Here is a 20,717-nt window from a genome sequence, read left to right as displayed (position 1 = left end):
TTTCTTTCTTTCTTTCTTTCTTTCTTTCTTTCTTTCTTTCTTTCTTTCTTTCTTTCTTTCTTTCCTTTCTCTCTCTCTCTCTCCTTCCTTCCTTCCTTCCTTCCCTCTTCCTCTCTCCCTCTCTTCCTCTCTCCATCTTCCCTCTCTTTCTTTCTTGTTTTTGTTTTTGTTTTTTCAGGGTCTTGTGCTCTGTTGTCCAGGCTGGAGTGCAGTAGTGCAATCTTGGTTCACTGCAATCTCTGTCTCTGGGGTTCAAGTGATTCTCTCACCTCAGCCTTCTGAGTAGCTGGGATTACAGGCTCACGCCACCATACCTGGCTGATTTTTGTATTTTTTATAGATATGGAATTTGGCCATGTTGCCCAAGCTAGTCTCCAACCCTTGAGCTCAGGTGATCCATCTGCCTTGGCCTTCCAAAGTGTTGGGATTACAAGCATGAGCCACCACGCCCAGCCAGGATTGATTTATTTCTTAAAGAAGACCTGCTTTAAGAGAGTTACTCTTGAATCTCACTTTTTTTTTTTTTTAACAAAAGAAAGGCAGGATTGGAGACTATCAAACATTTTTGGGGACTATTAGTTGCCAATTCTGAACAGACCTAGAGTTTTTGATATGTGTATATATTACAGCCCCCTCCACAGGCACACAAAAGAGTAGAAACCACTGGGCACCCTCGACTGGGGGGTGGGTTTGGGGGGATGAGGAGAGACAAATCAATAATCTTATAATTTTTATAAATTATAAAAGAAATAGGAAGAAAATATAATTTGTTGTGAAAATTAATGCAATAGCAATTGACGTCTTAATTTAAAACTGTAGGTAGTTTTCCCTAGAAATACAATACTTATCTCTTATTTCTACATATATATTTCCTTATTATTTATTTCTTTTATGTTTACACAGTGGGCATCTTCCTTTTATATAATCAGCTGTGTGTAAGGTCTGCAGTTTAAGCTTTGATTCTGACTTATTGACTCAAGAATGCCAAGAGCTATTATTTCTACAAGGTAAAATGAAATTTGTTAAAGCTATTGTTCAGCCAAGATCTCATTACTAAAGAAATAAATTAGATTAAAGGTGTTATCTTCCCACAGAAGGATTTTAAAGGTGGGAAATATATAAACATGCAGTAGAAAATGAGATACTTTATATAGAATTCAGGGAGTTAGTTGGAAAACCTGACCACAAGATAATTCAATTAAATTGACTTCTGGAATACTTAGTGAGTGCCTGTTGCATAAACCAGAATTAAAATAAAATGCAATTTTAAAACTGAGAGATCAGTGCAATGCTTTGTCTTAATTTAAAAATTATTATTATTTTTTCAATTCAAATGTATTAATCCTACCATGAAGATACCTGATAACATTTTCTGGCATCCATACATCTCGACAAATTAAAATTAAAGTTACAAACCTTTAATTAACAAATCAAAATTAACAAATATTTACTGAGTACCTACTACATAAAAGCAACTGTTTTAAACACAAGTGAGGTAGAGCAGAGTTGGGAGGAGGTATAAAGACAGGTAACAGCAGGCTCCTAACCTCAAGTATCTAAGAGATTAAGCCATTTGTAGTTAGTTCAGTCCCAGTCTGGGAGAGAAATATATGTGGTGTATGGGTGGTGGTGGTGGTGGTGGGTATGTGTGTGTGTGCGTGTGCGGTGTGTGCCTGTTTGCAATGCCATTGGCATACTAACCACTGAAAAGTGTCCAACTGAGAAAGAGTTGGACAAGGAGCTAATACCAACCTTCCTTGTAAAATTCTTCATTAAACTACTGATAGGATGTACAGAGAAAGTTAAAGATCTCTTATAAACAATTGAGATTTGTTTAGAAACTGTGAACAATTACGGATTTCTGGAGAGCTGTTGAAACAAAAACCAAAGCAAGAAATAAATGAGTGTATCATGTGATACTAAAGTGTAGCAGAGGATTGCTCCCCCTTCCCCCAAAACTATGAATACAAAGGGAGGGAGGGAAGGTATCTGGCTATTTACATGAAAAATGACTCTCCCCTACAATCACCTTCTGTCAATAAAATGCTTATTTTCTGACATGTCAATTAGGTGATTCATAATCCAGATGACCATCCCCTTCCATTTAGTACTGTTGGGCTGGGTTAAATGTCTTAAGTGTTTACCCTTTATGACCAGTGGCCTGGATCTGTTCTCAGTCAAACTGGGCCACTCATGACATGTTTGCCTGTAGGATTTCTCTTGAGGTAAAGTAACCATTATTATCAGATTTTAAACTGAACGGCAGATTAGGACAGTGGTTTTGCCATCAGCGCTGAAGAATGCTTGTTTTACAGTACTGTGTATCCAAAATACGAAGTTTGTGGGAAGAGTCTGATGCAAAATAAATAGCCTATAATTTACGGAATTACGGAGAATGAGGCTTATGGGGCTGAGCTTGGTACTTCAAAGGAATCATCTGTTGTTCAAAAGCCAGTTATTAGGGAGGGGTGATTTGTTCTCAGCATCTTTAGCTAATTTTAAAAGATTTGACTGATAATGAGGTAAATTTTAAAATAAAAATTGAGATAAAATTCACGTGACATAAAGCCTTCCATTTTTACCATTTTAAAGTGCGCAGTTCAGTGACTTCCAGTACATGAAGTAGTCATTTTTCAAAAGATTATTGAATAGGATTCTAAGGTGTGGAAAATAAAATTAAGCATATTGAAATTTTCATTCATAAGTACATCCAATTCTACCTAACAAATATTAAATAAGCACAGTATTAATATATCAGAATGCTTTTTTATAATTTTATGATGAAATCTTCAAATAAATGATATATTTTAATGCTTCTGAAGGTACAAATTGTCAATCAGTTTTACAATTAAAGTTGGAAGGGTGTTTGCAGCTTTAATTCTGGGGAAAGGCAGATGGAGTTTAAAATATCCCCATTGTCAACTTACTTTGCCAAAATGATATTTGGAGAATGTTTGAATGGAAACTTTGAAAATGGTTCTGGAAACTAGAAAACATAATTTTTGATAGATAAGAATTAGATTTTTATAAAAACATGTTTGCAGACGGGCTATATTTTGGATAAGACTGCTTTTTACTATTTTGGAGTAGATGTATGAAGAGTACAGAAATCACAAGTTTAAAACTTCAGGCTGCCATATAAATGACATAGGCTGGTCAAATAAACTAGTGAGAGACTTCTGGGTTAATAAGTAGAAAATAGAAGATAAAAATTTGTTTTGGCTGAAAGTAGATCCTTTTAACCAGTGATTCTTCGCTAGAGATGGAGGTATGTTCCCATAAGGATAAGTACAACTTCCTAGAGGCTCTTTTAAATTACAAGTCCTCAGAGGCACCCTGCTACCCTTTCCCCGCCAAATTTTGATTTGTCCTACTGGTACATGGTGAGTAGTAACAGCCTTCTCCCCAGCTGAGACCCAAGAAAGGAAGATCACACTCCTCTTAACCAACAAGACTTTCATTAGTAGATATATAGAAGTACTTTTTTTATTTGAATCACACTTAGTCAGAATTTATAATAATTTTATGAAGAGTTAGGGTTTATCTCTGAGTTATTTGTGAAGGAAAAGACTTACTAAGTAGCTGACCACAGTAGAAGTATTAAAGCCTCAATCATTTACACGCGTATTGGTAAATACAGAGAAAGAATTCTATTTCATTAAAATAGAACTACTATGGACCTCTGCTTGGCCGTCTTTTTTACACTACAGCTGTATTTCCTACACAGTTGTGGCAAGGGAGAATTTGATAAATGAATTTGAGACATGCTTGGTTAAATAAATTGAAGTTAGCCTACAGATTTCTCAGCCACTTTAAATTACCATTGATACTCCAGGAGGGCTTTGTCTGATTAGCAAACTTTGCCACTTCATTGGTGTTTTAATTTGTATTTTTCTTTACATTGGTGAAGTTGCAGAACATCTTTTCATCTTTTTATTTTTCTGTACATTGCCTGTTCATATCATTCACCTGTGTTCCTATTGGGCTGTTGGTCTTTTTCTCACATTCCTTTTGTATTACACATGTTGCAAATATTTTCATTCTGTTACTTGTCCTTTAACTTTATGGTATATTTCTTGAAATGGAAATTTTTAGTTTTGACGAATTGAATTGTCAGTCTTGCCTCTTATTACTTCTGCGGTTTGTTTGTCTTTTATAAAAGACTTCCCTACTCCAAGATTATAAAGATATTGTTCTATTTTTTCTAACAAGGATATAGTGTTTAAAATATTTCGGTGCCAATAGATCCTTTTGTAGTGATAGAAATACTCTGCATCTGTGCTGCTTAATATGGTGCTACTAGCAACATGTGGCTATTGAACACTTAGGATGTGGCTAATACACCTGAAGAACTGAAGTTTTAATTGACTTTATTTATTTGAGATGGAGTCCCGCTCTGTCACCCAGGCTGGAGTGCAGTGGTGTGATCTCGGTTCACTGCAACCTCCATCTCCGGCGTTCAAGTGATTCTTGTACCTCAGCCTCCTGAGTAGCTGGGATTACAGGTGCCTGCCACCATGCCTGACTAATTTTTGTATTTTTAGTAGAGATGGAGTCTCACCATGTTGGCCAGGCTGATATCGAACTCCTGACCTCAAATGAGCCTCTTGTCTCGGCCTCCCAAAGTGCTAAAATTACAGGCGTAATCCTTAGCACTGTGCCCAGCCTAATTCACTTGAATTTAATTTTATTGTTAAGAAATTTTGTAGTGTACACTCAAGGTTTACAACACGATGTTACGGGGTACATATAGACAATAAAATGGATACCATACTGAAGCAAATCTCATATAGTTACTATTTTTATGACAAAAACAGCTAATATCTACTTAGTAAACAAAAATCCCAAATATAATATGATTTTATTAACTATACTCTTTATGTTGTGCTTTAGATCGCTAGACTTATTTATGTGACGTATCTACTATTGTGAGGAAATAAGCTTATTTGCTACTTTGTATCCTTTGACCTACATCTTTTCATTTCCTCCACCTGCCTCCCTCATTCCCTGTGACCACAGTTTTATTTTCTGTCTATATATTTGACCCTTCTTTTTTAAAAAAATTCCACATGTAAGTGAGATCATGCAATATTTTTCTTTCTGTGCCTGGCTTATTTCACTTAGCATAATGTCCTCCAGGTCCATCCATGTTGTAGCAAATGGCAGGATCTCCTTTTTTAAAAAAAAGGCTTAATAATATTTCATTGTGTGTGTCATTTATATATGTTACCCATTGATGGATACTTATGTTGTTTCCATATCTTGACTATTGCGCATAATGTTGCAATGAACATAGAAGTGCAGACATCTTCACAAGGTGATGATTTCATCTCCTATACCAGAAGAGGGATTGCTGGGTGATGTGCTTTGGCTCTGTATCCCCACCCAAATCTCATCATGAATTGTACTCCCATAATTCCTCTGTGTTGTGGGAGGGACCCAGTGGGAGATAATTTGAATCATGGGGGCAGTTTCCCCATACTATTCTCGTGGTAGTGAATAAGTCTCATAAGATCTGATGGTTTTATCAGGGGTTTCTGCATTTGCATCCTTCTCACTTTTTCTTGCCGCCACCATGTAAGAAGTGCCTTTTGCCTCCTGCCATGATTCTGAGGCCTCCCCAGCCACGTGGAACTGTAAGTCCAATTAAACCAATTAAACCTCTTTTTCTTCCCAGTCTCTGGTATGTGTTTGTCAGCAGCATGAAAAAGGACTAATACACTGGGTCACATGAGATTTCCATTTTTAAATTCTTTAGAAATCTCCATACTATTTTTCATAATGGCTGTACCAATCTACCTTCCCATCAACAGCATATAAGAGTTTTCTTTTCTCCACATCCTGGCCAACATTTGTTATCTCTTGTCTTTTTGGTAATAGCCATCTTAACGGGTGTGAGGTGATATCTTACAGTGTTTTTAATTTGCCTTGCCCTGATAATTAGTGATGTCGAGCACATTTTCATATACTTGTTGACTACTTTTATATCTTCTTTGGAGAAAAGTCTATTCAGGTCCTTTGTTCATTCTTTTTATTGTTATTATTATTATTTGCTATTTAGTTTTGAGAGCTTTTTTAAACATGAATTTTAATTATTAATTCTTTCTCAGGTATGTGGCTTGCAAATATGTTTTCCTAGTCCACAGATTGCCTTTTCATTTTGTTGTTTCCTTTGCTTTGCAGAAGCTTTTTAGTTTGAGTTAGGCTTATTTATTTATTTATTTTTGCTTCCATAGAATGAGATTTTGGTACGGGATCCAAAAAAATCACCGTCAAGAAGTTTTTCCCCTATGTTGTTTTCCAAGAGTTTTGTGGTTTTAGTGTTACATTTTGGCCTTTTTTTCATTTTGAATTGACTTTTTGGTCTGGTGTAAGATAAGGATGTGATCTCATTGTTTTGAACATGGAAATTTAATTTTCTCTGCACTATTTATTGAAGAAATGATTCTTTCCCCAATTAACATTTTAATTTTATTAATTTTAAGTTTTAATAGTCACTCTGGATAGTGGTTACGTATTGAGCAACAAAGATATATATTTGACCTGTCTGAAATTTGTTTTTATGTTCCCTGTGGATTAGAGATTTTTCCTATACAAATGTCCAGTTATCCTAACACTATTTCTTGACCCTCCTTTATTTTTCCCCATAATTTGAAAAGTCACTTACATCATATTACAAATTCCCATGTATATACGTCTGTTTCTGAACCATAGTTTCTTTCATTGATCCATTTGTCCATCCTTGAGTCAATACAGCATGTTTTAAATTACTCTTTATCAAGTTGATAAGACATTTCCTATGTTATTTTTCTTCTTTTTCAGAATTTTGTTGCCTCTTTTTGCATATTTTCTTTTCCAGGTGAAGTTTAGAATTGGCTTGCCAAGTTTCATGAAGTTGTTCTGTTAAGATTTTTGTTGCTATTATTATTTTTATTACACAATTTGATGTGATCTAAGTGATACTTAAATTTTTTATACTTATATTTGTACATATTTGTGGGTTACACGTGAATCTTATTACATGCATAGAATATGTGATGATAAAGTCAAAGTTTTAGGGTATCCATCACCCAAGTATATATCATTTCTATGTATTGCGTATATTTTGAGTCCTCTTTTCTAGCTATTTTAAAAGTATAGTTCATTGCTGTTAACTATAGCCACCCTACTCTGCTATCAAACATTAGAACACATGTATTTATTTATTTATTTATTGAGACAGAGTCTCACTCTGTCACCCAGGCTGGAGTGAAGTGGCACAATCTTGGCTCACTGCAATCTCTGCCTCCAGGGTTCAAATGATTCTTGTGCCTCAGCCTCCCAAGTAGCTGGGATCACGGGCACATGCCATCACACCCAGCTAATGTTTGTATTTTTAGTAGAGATGGGTTTTGTCATGATGGCCAGAACTCCTGGTCTTGAACTCCTGACCTCAAATGATCCACCTGCCTCAGTCTCCCAAAGTGCGGGGTTATAGGCATGAGCCACCGTGCCCAACTTGTATTTCTTTTATCTAACATTATGTTTGTACCCATTCACCAACCTCTCTTTATCTCCCCACCCCCACCCATATGTCCTTCCCAGTTTCTAGTATTTATCATTCTACTCTCATGTGATCAACTTTTTTCGCTCCCACATGTGACTGAGAACATGCAATATTTGTCTTTCTGTGCCTGGCTTATTTCACGGAACATAATGACCTCTAATTCTATCTATGTTGGTGCAAATGACATAATTTCTTTTTTTTTAATGACTGAATAGTATTACGATGTATACAAATATCACATTTTCTTATCCATTAATTCATTGATGGACATGTAGGTTGATTTTATATGTTTGCTATTGTGAATAGTGCTGCAATAAACATGGGAGTACATGTTTTCCTTTGATATATTGATTTGTTTTCCTTTGGATAAATACCCAGTAATAGGAGTGCTGGATCCCTTGACAGTTTTAGTTTTAATTTTTTGAGAAATCTCCATGTTGTTCCATAGTGGCTTTACTAATTCACATTCACTCTAACAGTGTATTCACATTCACTCTAAAGTGTAGTTCCCTTTTCTCCACATCCTTGCCAATATGTTATTTTTTTGTCTTTTTGATATTAGCCATTCTGCCTGGGGTAAGATGATATCTCATGTTGGTTTTCATTTGCATTTCCCTGATGATTAATGATGCTAAGTATTTTTTTTTTCTGTTGGCCGTCTTATTTTGAGAAACGTCTATTCATCACCGTTGCCCATTTTTAATGGGATTATTTATTTACTTTTTTTTTTTTTTTAACTGTTGAGTTGTCTGAGTTCCGTGTATATTTTGACTGTTATTACCCTGCTGGATGAGTAGTTTGCAAATATTTACTCCCATTCAATAGATTGTCTCTTTAATCTGTCGATTGTTACTTTTGCCGTGCAGAAGATTTTTAGTTTAATAGTCCCATTTGTCTATTTTTGCTTTTGTTCTCTATGTTCTTAAGGCCTTGCCTAGACCAATGTCCTGAAAAGTTTTCCCTAAGATTTCTTCTAGTAGTTTTTACAGTTTTGGGTTTTAGGTTTAAGTCTTTACCCATCTTGAGTTGATTTTTGCCTCTGGTGAGAGATAGGGAGTCCAGTTTCATTCTTCTGTGTAGAGTTACCCGGTTTTCCCACCATCATTTATTGAAGAAGGTGTGCTTTACCCAGTGTATTTTCTTGTCAGCTTTGTTGAAGATCAGTTGGCTATAAAAATGTAGATTTATTTCTGGGTTCTCTATTCTGTTTCACTGGTAGGATTTTGAAGGGAGATTTCAATGAATTTATAGATCCACATGGAAAATAATTGACTTTTTTGATATTTTGATATTAAGTTTTCTCTCTTTAATATTTTTTAGCCTGTATGGGCTTTGTTTACTTTTTGTTAGATTATTCTTAGATATTTTACAGTTTTTGATGCTATTACAAATAGCGTTTTTTTTTGTTTGTTTTTTTTTTTTAGACAGGGTCTCACTCTGTTGCCCAGGCTGGAGTACAGTGGTACAATAAGGGCTCACTGCAGCCTCAACCTCCTGGGCTTAAGCGATCCTCCTGCCTCAGCACCCCCCCGACCCCCCACCTGCCGAGTAGCTGGGCCCAGGTGTGCACCACCACACCTGGCTATTTCTTGTAGAGATGGGATTTCGCCATGTTGCCCAGATTGGTCTTGAACTCCTGAGCTCAAGCAATCCGCCAACCTCAGCTTCCCAGAGTGCTGGGGTTACAGGCGTGAGCCACTGTACCTGGCCTACAAAGAGTCTCTTTTTCAATTAAATATTATAATTGATTACTGTTGGAGTGTAACAAAGTTATTGTTATTTTCATGTTGATCTAATATCCATTTAGCTTGCTGAACTTTCTAAATCTTTGTCTTTATTATTTCTGATTTTCTAGATAGTTACAATCTCTTCAAATAATGCCAATAATATCTTTGTTTTCAAAATGAAGAAAATTTTCCTAGTCCATGTATATGTATGTGTATATATATGTATACACACACACATAGTATCCATGCACTGGTTAGGAGATTGAGAGCAATGTTGAATTAACTACCACAATTGGGAGTATTCTTTTCTTTTCCTTTACTGTTGGGGCTGCTTCACACGTCTGATTGTGATACGTATAGCTTGTTGTGCACATCCCACAGCCTTCCTCTCCAATATGCTCCTCTTACAACCTTCCTCATCGTAGTAAATGACACCTCTAAACTGCTAGTTCTTTTGGGTAAAAATCACGGGCATCATTCGTGACACTAGACTTGGTCTCAAATTTTATTATACAAATGAAAATCCTGTTTCCTCTACTTTCCAAAGACTTGCAGAATCATTTCACTACCTCCATCTCTTCTACCACTTCCATGTTGATTCAATCAATCGTCACCTCTTGGTGGATTATTGCATTAACCTCCAGTCTGGTCTCCTTAATTCTGCCTTGGTCATCTATCCTCAACATAGGAACCAGAAAGATTCTTTAAATTTATAACTTAGATTATATCTTTGCTCAAATTCCTCCTTTTCCCAGCTAATTGAGAGCAAAAGCCAGAATTCTGACAGTGTCATGTAAGACTCTATATGGTCAGCCTTCCTCATTACCTCTTTGACTCATGTTCTTTTACTCTTACTCTCACTCACTCTCTCATCAATTTAAAGTTTCTGCTAAAATGTCAGCTTTTCTATAAATTCTTTCCTCACCACTCCATTAAAATTTTCACAACACCTACTTCTTCCTCTCCTATTTTCCTGTTTACTTTTTCTCTACAGCTCCTATGAGCATCTGACATATTGTACATTTTGTTTATTAGTGTGCTGTCTATCTTCCCCCACTAAAATGTAAGCTCTGTAAGGGCAGGGATTCCTTCTGTTTTGTTCATGACTGCATCCTCATTGCCTGGAAGAGTGCTTGATGCATAGTAATACTTTAGTGTATATGTCATTTTTCTCCTTAGCTCTCTGACTATGAATTCAGATTTAAATGAATATGTAGTCATCCTTGTGTTTCTGGAATAAACTCTCATTGGTCGTGATGCATAATGTTTTTTATTCACTGGTGATTTTGAGTTGATACTGTTTTATTTAGCATTTTTGCTCGTAAGGGAGAATATAGTTTTCTGTTTTGTATAATAATTGTTCGATTTTTATATCAGGATACTTATCAAATGAATTCAGGAGATTTCTATGTTTTGTTTTCTATGCTTTGGAAGAGTTTATATAATAGAGTCTCTTCATTAGATATTTTGTAAAATTTGTACATAAAAATCTCTCAGGCTTGGTATAAAGTTTAGGGTCTGTTGACTAGATTTTCCCTTCTGTGGAGATTGATTTATTCAAGTTTTCTAACTTTTATTTAATTTTGATAATTTATATCTTCCTAGAAAAATCGCCTTTTTAGTTTATGTTTTTAAATTTATATATGTATAGTGGATGTCTTTTTATTTCTAATGATGTTTGAATCTTTTTAATTATTTTGCTTACAAAAATTGATCTCCTACTTTGACCTTTTAAATAAAGCTTTGATTTTCATTTTATGTATTTTTTCTCTTTATTATTTTTTTCTCTCAGCTTAATTTATGCATACTTTGGACAAATTTGTCTAAAGCATTGTCAAAACTTTGAATACTTAGAATTTTATGTTTATTTTTTGTCTTTTTTTAATGAGTACATTTAGTGTATAAAAAGCACTTGAGCTGCAGCTCAAAGATTATAATACATTGTTCTTTGTCATACATTTATAAATAATCTGTAGTTTCCATTTTGATTTCTTTTTTCATCTAACAATTATTTGAAAAAGAGTTTTAAAATTTCCAAATAGCATAGATATTATTTTATTCATTGTTTTGACATTATTGTTATTTTCATTTACTATGCAGAGAATCTGCACTCAGTATACATTGTTGTTTATAAAATTTAATAAGACTTTGTCTTTTGGCTTGATAAGTTTTTTCAATAACTATGTCATGGGTGTTTGAAGAATATTTTCTTCCTTTGCTGTGTGTAAAACTTTTTAGATATCCATCAGAACCAGCACGATAGTTCATATTCAGAACCTCTGAATGGTTTGTTAATTTCAGAGACAGTGTTTTAAAATCTCCCTGTGGATTAGGTTTTGCATTTCCTTAATTTATGTTATTTATTTTTAAAAACTATACCGTTAAGTGCATGCCATTAACATTTTACCCTTACATTTTCTCTGTGGATTACTTTTATTAAAAACAAATAATCTTTTCACCTGTTTATTTTTATTGTTTCAAATTCTATTTTGAATGAACTTTATTTACTTATTTTTATTTTTTCCCGGTGTATCTTTTTTGTCTTATTTTATTTTTTCTTTCTTTCCTTGGAGATCCTTGTTCTGATCTCTCTTTTTTTCTTTTTTTTGTAGAAATAGGGTCTCACAATTTTGTTCAGGTTGGTCTCAAACTCCTGGGCTAAAGCTGTCCTCCTACTTCATCTTCCCAAAGTGCTGGATTACAAGCATAAGCCATCACATTCTGCCTCAATGTATTTTGACCTGTAGGGATTGAATGAGTTTTATTTTGTCAAATCTGTTTTGTTATTGTTAGTACTTTTTTGGCACACATTTATATCTTTATATTTTAAACCTTTCTCTGTTACTTGGCTTAATTGTGTCTCTTCTAAATAATATTTAGCTAAATTGTAATATAAACGTGTCTTTTATTTTTTGAGACAGAGTCTTGCTCTGTTACTCAGGCTGGAGTGCAGTGGCATAATCTTGGCTCACTGCAAACTTCGTTCCTGGGTTCAAGAGATTCTCCTGCCTCAGCCTCCCGAGTAGCTGGGATTACAGGCGCCTGCCACCACGCCTGGCTAATTTTTGTATTTTTAGTAAAGATGGGTTTCGCCCTGTTGGTCAGGCTAGTCTTGAACTTCTGACCTGAAGCAATCCACCCACCTCAGTCTCCCAAAGTGCTGGGATTACAGGTGTGACACATCACACCTGGCCAAAAGTCTCTATTTTCAACTGTAGAAAATTAACATGTGAAGCTGATAAAAGGCTAATATTCATAAACTATAAAGAACTTCTGTGAATCAATAGAGAAAGGACCAACATCCCAATATAAAATGCACAAAAGATATGAGCAAAGAATTCATAGAAAAAGAAAATCAAATGGCCAATAAACATGGGAAACGAAACCCTTCTTAGGGTGCAAATTTAGCAAGTGCAAGCTAAAATAACAATAAAAATCATCTTTTGCAAAAAAGAAGAGCAAAAAATAAGATTAATAATCTTTTCAATAATAAAATGAATAATTAGAGGGAGCAAGGATGTGGAATTCTCAAGTGCTCTGAGTATAAATCTATGTCAATTTTTCATGTTATGACTTCTTTTGTGAGAGAGGAATAACTATTTTAGCACTTTTCAATAATCCTGAAGGACTTAATTGGCCCAGACTGGCCAGTCAACCCCAAACCATCTGGCTTTGGTGAGGCTTATGGCTGAACAGAGAGCAGGATGATATGATTAAGTAGGTCAATGTCTACTCTGGAATCACCAATAATGACCAGGGTTAAGGTCAGGGAAGACTATGTAACTCCCAGAGTAGCCATGGGGGCTAGGCTTAAGGGAGAAGGGAGCAAGGGGTTAGATCTTAGAAGAACACGGAAGGTTGCTTGGCAGATAGTTTCACAGATGTCCATCAATTTTTACTTTACCAAATAGGAGAATAATACAAAATAGGAGAAATAATACATCAGATATATCAATGCATGAACTAATTTCACTGTCTACCTTTCTCAAATAAACATACCCACTTGGAAAGCTTTCTTAATTTGAAAGGAAATAAAGCTAGATAAATGAGCCAATATATGTGATACGTCTTGCAATTGCTTAGATGACTGAGCAAAAACCGGAGGTGTTGATTACTTCTAAAACCAGTAAGGAAAATAGGAGCACATGTAACGACTTTCAGAAGGGAATTGATCTGGTCTACAGAATAGAATTCTAAATTCTTAAAAAGAGAAGTTCATGGAAATGTCACCTCACAGCTGAGGCATTTCAGTGGTATTGAAGTGAAGGGGAATTTCAGATTGTTCATTCATCTGGCTTCCACTTAAAACTGTGTGGTGTATTTTGCAATTTGGCTGATATGGCCATACTTTCTTAATAAGTATTTCTGCAAAGTAACCCTTTACTCATGTGGAATAAAAGGCAAAGGAAAATCACAGAACTATGTAATTTAAAGCTAGAAGAAAGAGAGGAAAGAAGAGAGTTCTTTTTTAGTTTAACAACCTGAATTATGGAAGATGTTTAAATACATGTAATTTTATAAATCTTAAGTACATGTTTTGAACTAAGATACAAATAGACCTCAGTAAGAAAAGTGAGGCAAGGAAGAATGACAATTTACCTGGGTTTCACATCACAAAATACGACGCCATTGTATAATGAGGGATACCAGCAGCCTCAAGAATTTTAACTAGTCATGTATGCTCTCTTGGGAAATATGTGCTTTTGGTATTTAAATATATTGCACTGCAATTATTTGGTTTCATGTATGTCACCTATTAGCATGCCAACTCTTTGAGGGAAGGTTCATTCATTTTTGTAATTGCCCTGCCCAGAGCTCTAATTAGTTCCCAAATTGTACTTGATGCTCAACAAAAGTTTGCTGAAAGACTGAATGAATAGAATGCATAGAAAGGATTTATATAGGCTGGTCAAAATCCATCATGCGCCTGTCCCCAGATATTCTAAACTCTTGGTGAATGAAGTAATCAAATTAAGTATGAAAATCATCTGAAGTGTCTGCATTTAGCACAAACTCTGAGTTAGTAGGGTCCAATTTGCTGAAGACTTTCTGTGTTTATTCATCACCATGGGATTGCATGAAGACTGAGTTGTACACACATTCCTAAATCCCTCATTCCTTTCCTCTGCAGCTTGAATCACCCCCTGCCCTGGTGTGCCTAGGAAAGTTCTGAATTATGCTGTTGTTTCAGTGTATTATTAGTGTTCCCTTTCAAAAGTGTCGCAGGTTGGAAAATAAATTATATAGTTAATTTATTTATAGCATCTTTTACAAACCCATGTTTGAGAACCTATATGCCCTTCTAAATACGGGAGATTCTTTTATGTTTGGAATGGATATTTTCTCAACCAAAACGAATCCTTTTGCTGTGCAGGTCTGCAGAAACACCTTACAGCTGTGGGAGAGTCAAATTTTACAGCTTTGTGAGATGACATCCTTGGTTGCTTCAACATGCTAGGACGTTTTTGACTTCAGCTTTTTGGCTCCAAGGGGTCACGCCATCTTGGTGCAGTTTTTATGAATCTAAACCACTCTCTGTTAGTTGTTTTTTAAATTAAAAAATTAAGTTTATTTTATTTAGTTGTTTTTTTAATACTCTCTCTTAGTTGCTTGATGTTTGGCTTATTGAAAAAGGAAGAATTATCAGCTTTCTCCGAGGCTTTGAACGTGAAATTCTTTCACACTCTGGCAAAAATCTGTTGCCAAGAAAACCATCATAAAAGTGGCCTAGGCAGTGATGACAGTTTGAAGCTTCCTGTGATTTCAACCCCAAGTATCAGGTATGTGGTAAAGGTAGGTTGGAGACCTATAATCATGACTCTTCTATCACCTGACCTTTTGTGACTATTTATTCCTCTTTCCTATCCTCACCCACTCAGCCAGCCTGACTCCATTCTGTCTGCTTGTTAGTCCTATGTTCTTGTTAACATGAGTCATAAATGTAGTTGCTACAACAGATATTTGTTCAACATACATTTGTCAAATGCCTGCCATATGCTAAAACTAAAAACATAGATTTTCAAAAGATCTCTGCATTCTGGGTTCTCATGTTCTAGAAAATGAGATTGATACATATAGGTAGATCACTACATTGCAGTATATGACAGGGACCATGCTGGAAGTCTATCCAAAGTGTTGTGTAAACATTGAGGCAAGAGTGATTGATTAGTTAAGTTTGAGCTATTCTATTAGATGACCAAGTACAAATGCCCTGTAGGCAGTTAAGGGCTCAAGAAAGAGGCCGAGTTAGAGTAGAAAATTTTAAGTCATTAACAAAGAGAGAGTATTTAGAGTCTACCAGAATGGCAAACTGTGTCGCTTAGAGTTAAAAAATGCACCCTCTGGAATTAGACTATTTGAGGTAAAATACTCTCTGGTAAGATACCAAAAAAAGCGTTTTGCTTCTTTTTTGGAACTGTCTTCATTATGGTTATGCTAAATCATTTCTGTTGGAAGTATATAGACCTTGTGTCATATGTCAACATATACACAGTTCTAAAAATCTTTCCTTTTGTTAGGCAAAGAAAATTGTTTGATTTCTATTAAGGATGAAGTGAATTTACTGTATTATGTAGTACTGATGTTCCTTTAATGAGACTTTATCAGTCTGTCTATCTATCTATCTAATCTAATCTATCTGGAACAATTGAAATTGTTGCTTTCCTAGTTTGGAAATCATGGGGAGAAAAATACTGATGGCGAGAAAAAATTTTTTCATGTAAATGAACATGTTAGGGAACTAGTTCCAAAACTTCTATTGTTTTACAGGTATTCCCTCTTAGCTCAAGGTGTGTGAGATAAGGCAATCTAGATTTTATCTTGGAAATGACTCAGGGAACCTAATCCTGATTGGAGACATCTGGGCAAAGAATGCTTATCTCCCTTACTCCTTTTTACCCTCAGGACACAGAATAAGAATAATACAAAGTCTTATACCCAGTGCCTCTCAAACAAAAACCTAAATTATTTGATAGTTATTCAGTCCTGTAATCACTACCAACTTCTCACTCCACTGCCAGGGATCATAAAATTTTCTGGCGGCAGATTAGACATTATTTGAGCAAAATGACATAGGAAGGCAGTGGTGCAACTAGAAATAGTATGTGGGACATTCTCCAAGATCTTTCTTAAATAATGTTTTTGTTTAAGGCATGAATGATTGAAGGTATAGGAATGACTTATTTAAGTAGCCTCAAAGGAGAAAACAACTGGGAGGAGGTACGTGTGTTTATATGTCTTGCAGAACCCACAGGCAGAAAATACACTTATGTTTATGTTTATTTTTTTTTTAGAGAAAGGGTCTCACTCTGTCACCCAGGCTGGAGTGCAGTGGTGCGATCATAGCTCACTGCAACCTCAAACTCCTGGGCTCAAGCAATCCTCCCACCTCAGCCTCCTGAGTAGTTGGGACCATCGGCATGAGCCACCTCGCCTGGCTCAGAAAATAAATTTTTAAATATTTGTGCTATTAGAGGGAAGCAAAGACATGAACAATTTGATAATAATGATAAAAAATAATAACAATAAAATGATAACAACGACAATGTTAATAACCAACAGTTACATAATGATCACTATGTGCCAGGGACTCTTCTAACCACTTATTGAATCCTCACAACAGCAAATCTATTAGGTAGGGATCTTATTATCTCCATTTTATATATAAATCAGAGGCAACAAGCTCAAGAATGCCCTTGAAACAAATCTGGGATCCTAATTCGATTAAAATTTAATAATTCTATCTTGGGTCAGGATATTCTTACAGAAACATGAGAAATGATCATGGTAATTATCAGTGAATGTGATACTAAAAACATTTCAAAAACTTGATTTTTAAGGCAAATTAATTTAACATCTGCATCTGAAATCTTTTTCATCCCTTGAAATCAGATTATATTTGGCTTAAGAATGGCACAAAGAAACATGTACTAACTTAGTTGTGAAGCCTTTTCTCGATCACTTAGTCTTGATTTCAGCTAAACACAGGCTCTTCCTCACCTGTACCAAACTGGGACTTACTTGGGCAGGAGAAAGGAGGATTCTTAGATAATCTGCTCAGTGGTAAAACACCCCAGATACGTGAGAACTTGCTATCATTCAAAATAATGTTTGTGTAGGGATTGAAGAAATGATCCACATTTAGAAGTCTTTGGAGAGTTTGGAGCTTGGTAGTATATTTAAAATCGAGTCCTGGGCACTGTTAAGAATGTTTTTGCTTCCTTTTACAGTTTGGTAGAGGAAAGAAAGCCCATGTAATACATTACCATTTAAAAGAGAAATTAACAATGCTGTGCTCCCACACAGGAATTTTTCCACCCAGTGTTGACACTGGGTCAAGTGAGCCTGATGAGTCAAGCCACAAATTGGATGAACAAGAGGTAGCTGTCCCAGGACACGAACATGCTGGATGCTTTGTGTGGAAACATGAATGTTGGAATGACAGAGCTCATGCTCTGTGGATGACTGATAAGAGTCAATGTGTATAGGAGAAAAATTCCCAGGATTGAAATCAGAAGCTGAGGGTTGGAACACTAGCTCTATAATACCGTGGTAGGGTGGCCATAAACAAATCACCAGAGGTCTTGGAACTGCTGGTTTTTCATCATGAAATGGAAGGCATATCTAGTTTACTGTTAGACATAGGATTCACTGAGATAATGCAGGTATTTTTAGGCTGTACAGTGATAAATGTTTTATTGATGTTAAAATGTGTTACTAAAAACAGTAACACATTTTAATTGTTTCTTCTGCAAATATCTATGAGTGTCTGCTGTGTGTTAGGCAGAGTTTTGGGCACTGATAATACAAGAGCAAATGAGTTAGATCTTTAAATGGGGAAGACAGACAATTAATATGTAAAATAATATATATCTAAATTTATAGATCATATTTGTAAATTTATATAATCAATCAATCAATCAATTCTTTTACTAAGTAACATATTGCACCAAAACTTAGCACCTGAAACCAACAGATGCTTGTTATCTAACACAGTTTCTGAGGGTCACAAATTCAGGAGTGCCTGGACTGGTAATTGCAGCTCAGAATTTTTCGTGAGGTTGCAGTCAAGATGTTGGCCGGGGCGGCAGTCATCTCATGGCTTGGCTGGGCTGGCAGGCCCACTTTGAAGCTCATTTGCATGGCTACTGGCAGGAGGCTTTGACTCTTCAGCCTGTGGGTCTCTCCATGGTATTGCTCACACAGTGGCATCTGGTTTCCCTAGAATGAGTTACCCAAGAGGGAAAGAGAAAGAGTGAGATGGAAGCTGTGTCTTTTAAGCTAGTCTCAGAAGTGACATACCATCACCTCATTTCTACTCTATTGGTTACACAACTCAGCCTTCGTACAGTGTGGAAAGGACCACAGAAGGTTGTGAATTTGAGGAGGTGGGAATCACTGCCCCCAGTAATCTTAGAGGCTGGCCATCATGTTACTCTAATACATGTGGTAGGAAGCACTGTGATCTTTAGGGGGTAGGATTCCAAGATGGCCATATAGGAACAGCTCTGGTCTGCAGCTCCCAGCATGACTGACACAGAAGATGGGTGATTTCTACATTTCCAACTGAGGTACATGGCTCATCTTATTGAGACTGGTTGGACAGTGGGTGCAGCCCATGGAGTGTGAGCCGAAGCAGGGTGGGGTATCGCCTCACCTGGGAACCACAAGGGGTCAGGAGACTTCCCTTTCCTAGCCAAGGGAAGCCATGAGAGACAGTAGCTGAAAAATTGGGACACTGCCACCCAAATACTGTGCTTTTCCAATGGTCTTAGCAAACAGCACACCAGGCAATTATATCCTGTGCCTGGCTCAGTGGGTCCCATGCCCACAGAGCCTTGCTTGCTGCTAGTTCCTCAGTCTGAGATCAAGCTGCAAGGCAGCAGCCTGGCTGGGGGAGGGGCGTCTGTCATTGCTGAGGCTTGAGCAGGTAAACAAAGCAGCCTGGAAGCTTGAACTGGATAGAGCGCACCCCATCTCAATGAGGCCTGCCTGCCTCTCTAGACTCCACCTCTGGGGGCAGGGCATAGCTGAACAAAAGGCAGCAGAAACTTCTGCAGACTTAAACATCCCTGTCTGACAGCTCTGAAGAGAGCAGTAGTTCTCCCAGCATGATTTTTGGGCTCTGAGAACTGACAGACTGCCTCCTCAAGTGGGTCCCTGACCCACATGTAGCCAAACTGGGAGACACCTCCCAGCAGGGGCCGACTGACACCTCATACAGCTGGGTGCCCCTCTGAGACAATGCTTCCAGAGGAAAGATCAGGCAGCAATATTTGCTGTTCTGCAACATTTTCTGTTCTGCAGGCTCCACTGGTGATACCCAGGCAGATAGGGTCTGGAGTGGACCTCCAGCAAACTCCAACAGACCTATAGCTGAGGCACCTGACTGTTAGAAGAAAAACTAACAAGCAGAAAGGAATAGCATCAACATCAACATCAACAAAAAGGACATCCAGACCAAAACCCCGTCTGTAGGTCACCATCATCAAAGACCAAAGGTAGATGAAACCACAAAGATGGGGAGAAACCAGAGCAGAAAAGCTGAAAATTTTGAAAACCAGAGTGCCCCTTCTCCACCAAAGGATCGCAGTTCCTTGCCAGCAATGGAACAAAGCTGGATGGAAAAAGACTTTGACAAGTTGACAGAAGTAGGCTTCAGAAGGTCAGTAATAACAAACTTCTCCCAGCTAAATGTTTGAACCCATTGCAAGGAAGCTAAAAACCTTGAAAAAAGATTAGATGAATGGCTAACTAGAATAAACAGTGTAGAGAAGACCTTAAATGACCTGATGGAGCTGAAAACCATGACATGAGAACTACGTGATGCATGCACAAGCTTCAGTAGCTGATTCAATCAAGCAGAAGAAAGGGTATCAGTGATTGAAGATCAAATGAACAAAATGAAGTGAGAAGAGAAGTGTAGAGAAAAAAGAGTAAAAAGAAATGAACAAAGCCTCCAAGAAATATGGGACTATGTGAAAAGACCAAATCTATGTTTGGTGTACCTGAAAGCGATGGGGAGAATGGAACCAAGCTGGAAAACACTCTTCAGGATATTATCCAGGAGAACTTACCCAACCTAGCAAGGCAGGCCAACATTCAAATTCAGGAAATACAGAGAACACCACAAAGATACTCCTCGAGAAGAGCAACCCCAAGACACATAATTGTCAGATTCACCAAGGTTGAAATGAAGGAAAAAATGTTAAGGGCAGCCAGAGAGAAAGGTCGGGTTACTCACAAAGGGAAGCCCATCAGACTAACAGCGGATCTCTTTGCAGAAACTCTACAAACCAGAAGAGAGTGCGGGCCAATATTTAACATTGTTAAAGAAAAGAATTTTCAATGCAGAATTTACTATCCAGCCAAACTAAGCTTCGTAAGTGAAGAAGTAAAATCCTTTACAGACAAGCAAATGCTGAGAGATTTTGTCACCACCAGGC

At 36.7% G+C, this 20,717-nt stretch overlaps 1 pseudogene; it reads left to right on the top strand.

Annotated features, from left to right (window-relative positions):
• The window catches only part of LOC105538748, a 150,431-nt pseudogene that overhangs the window by 61,469 nt on the left and 68,245 nt on the right, over positions 1–20,717 (top strand).

This window comes from Mandrillus leucophaeus, unplaced genomic scaffold, assembly GCF_000951045.1.
Source record: "Mandrillus leucophaeus isolate KB7577 unplaced genomic scaffold, Mleu.le_1.0 Scaffold198, whole genome shotgun sequence".
NCBI lineage: Eukaryota > Metazoa > Chordata > Mammalia > Primates > Cercopithecidae > Mandrillus > Mandrillus leucophaeus.
This window is presented reverse-complemented; position numbering and strand designations above follow the sequence as displayed.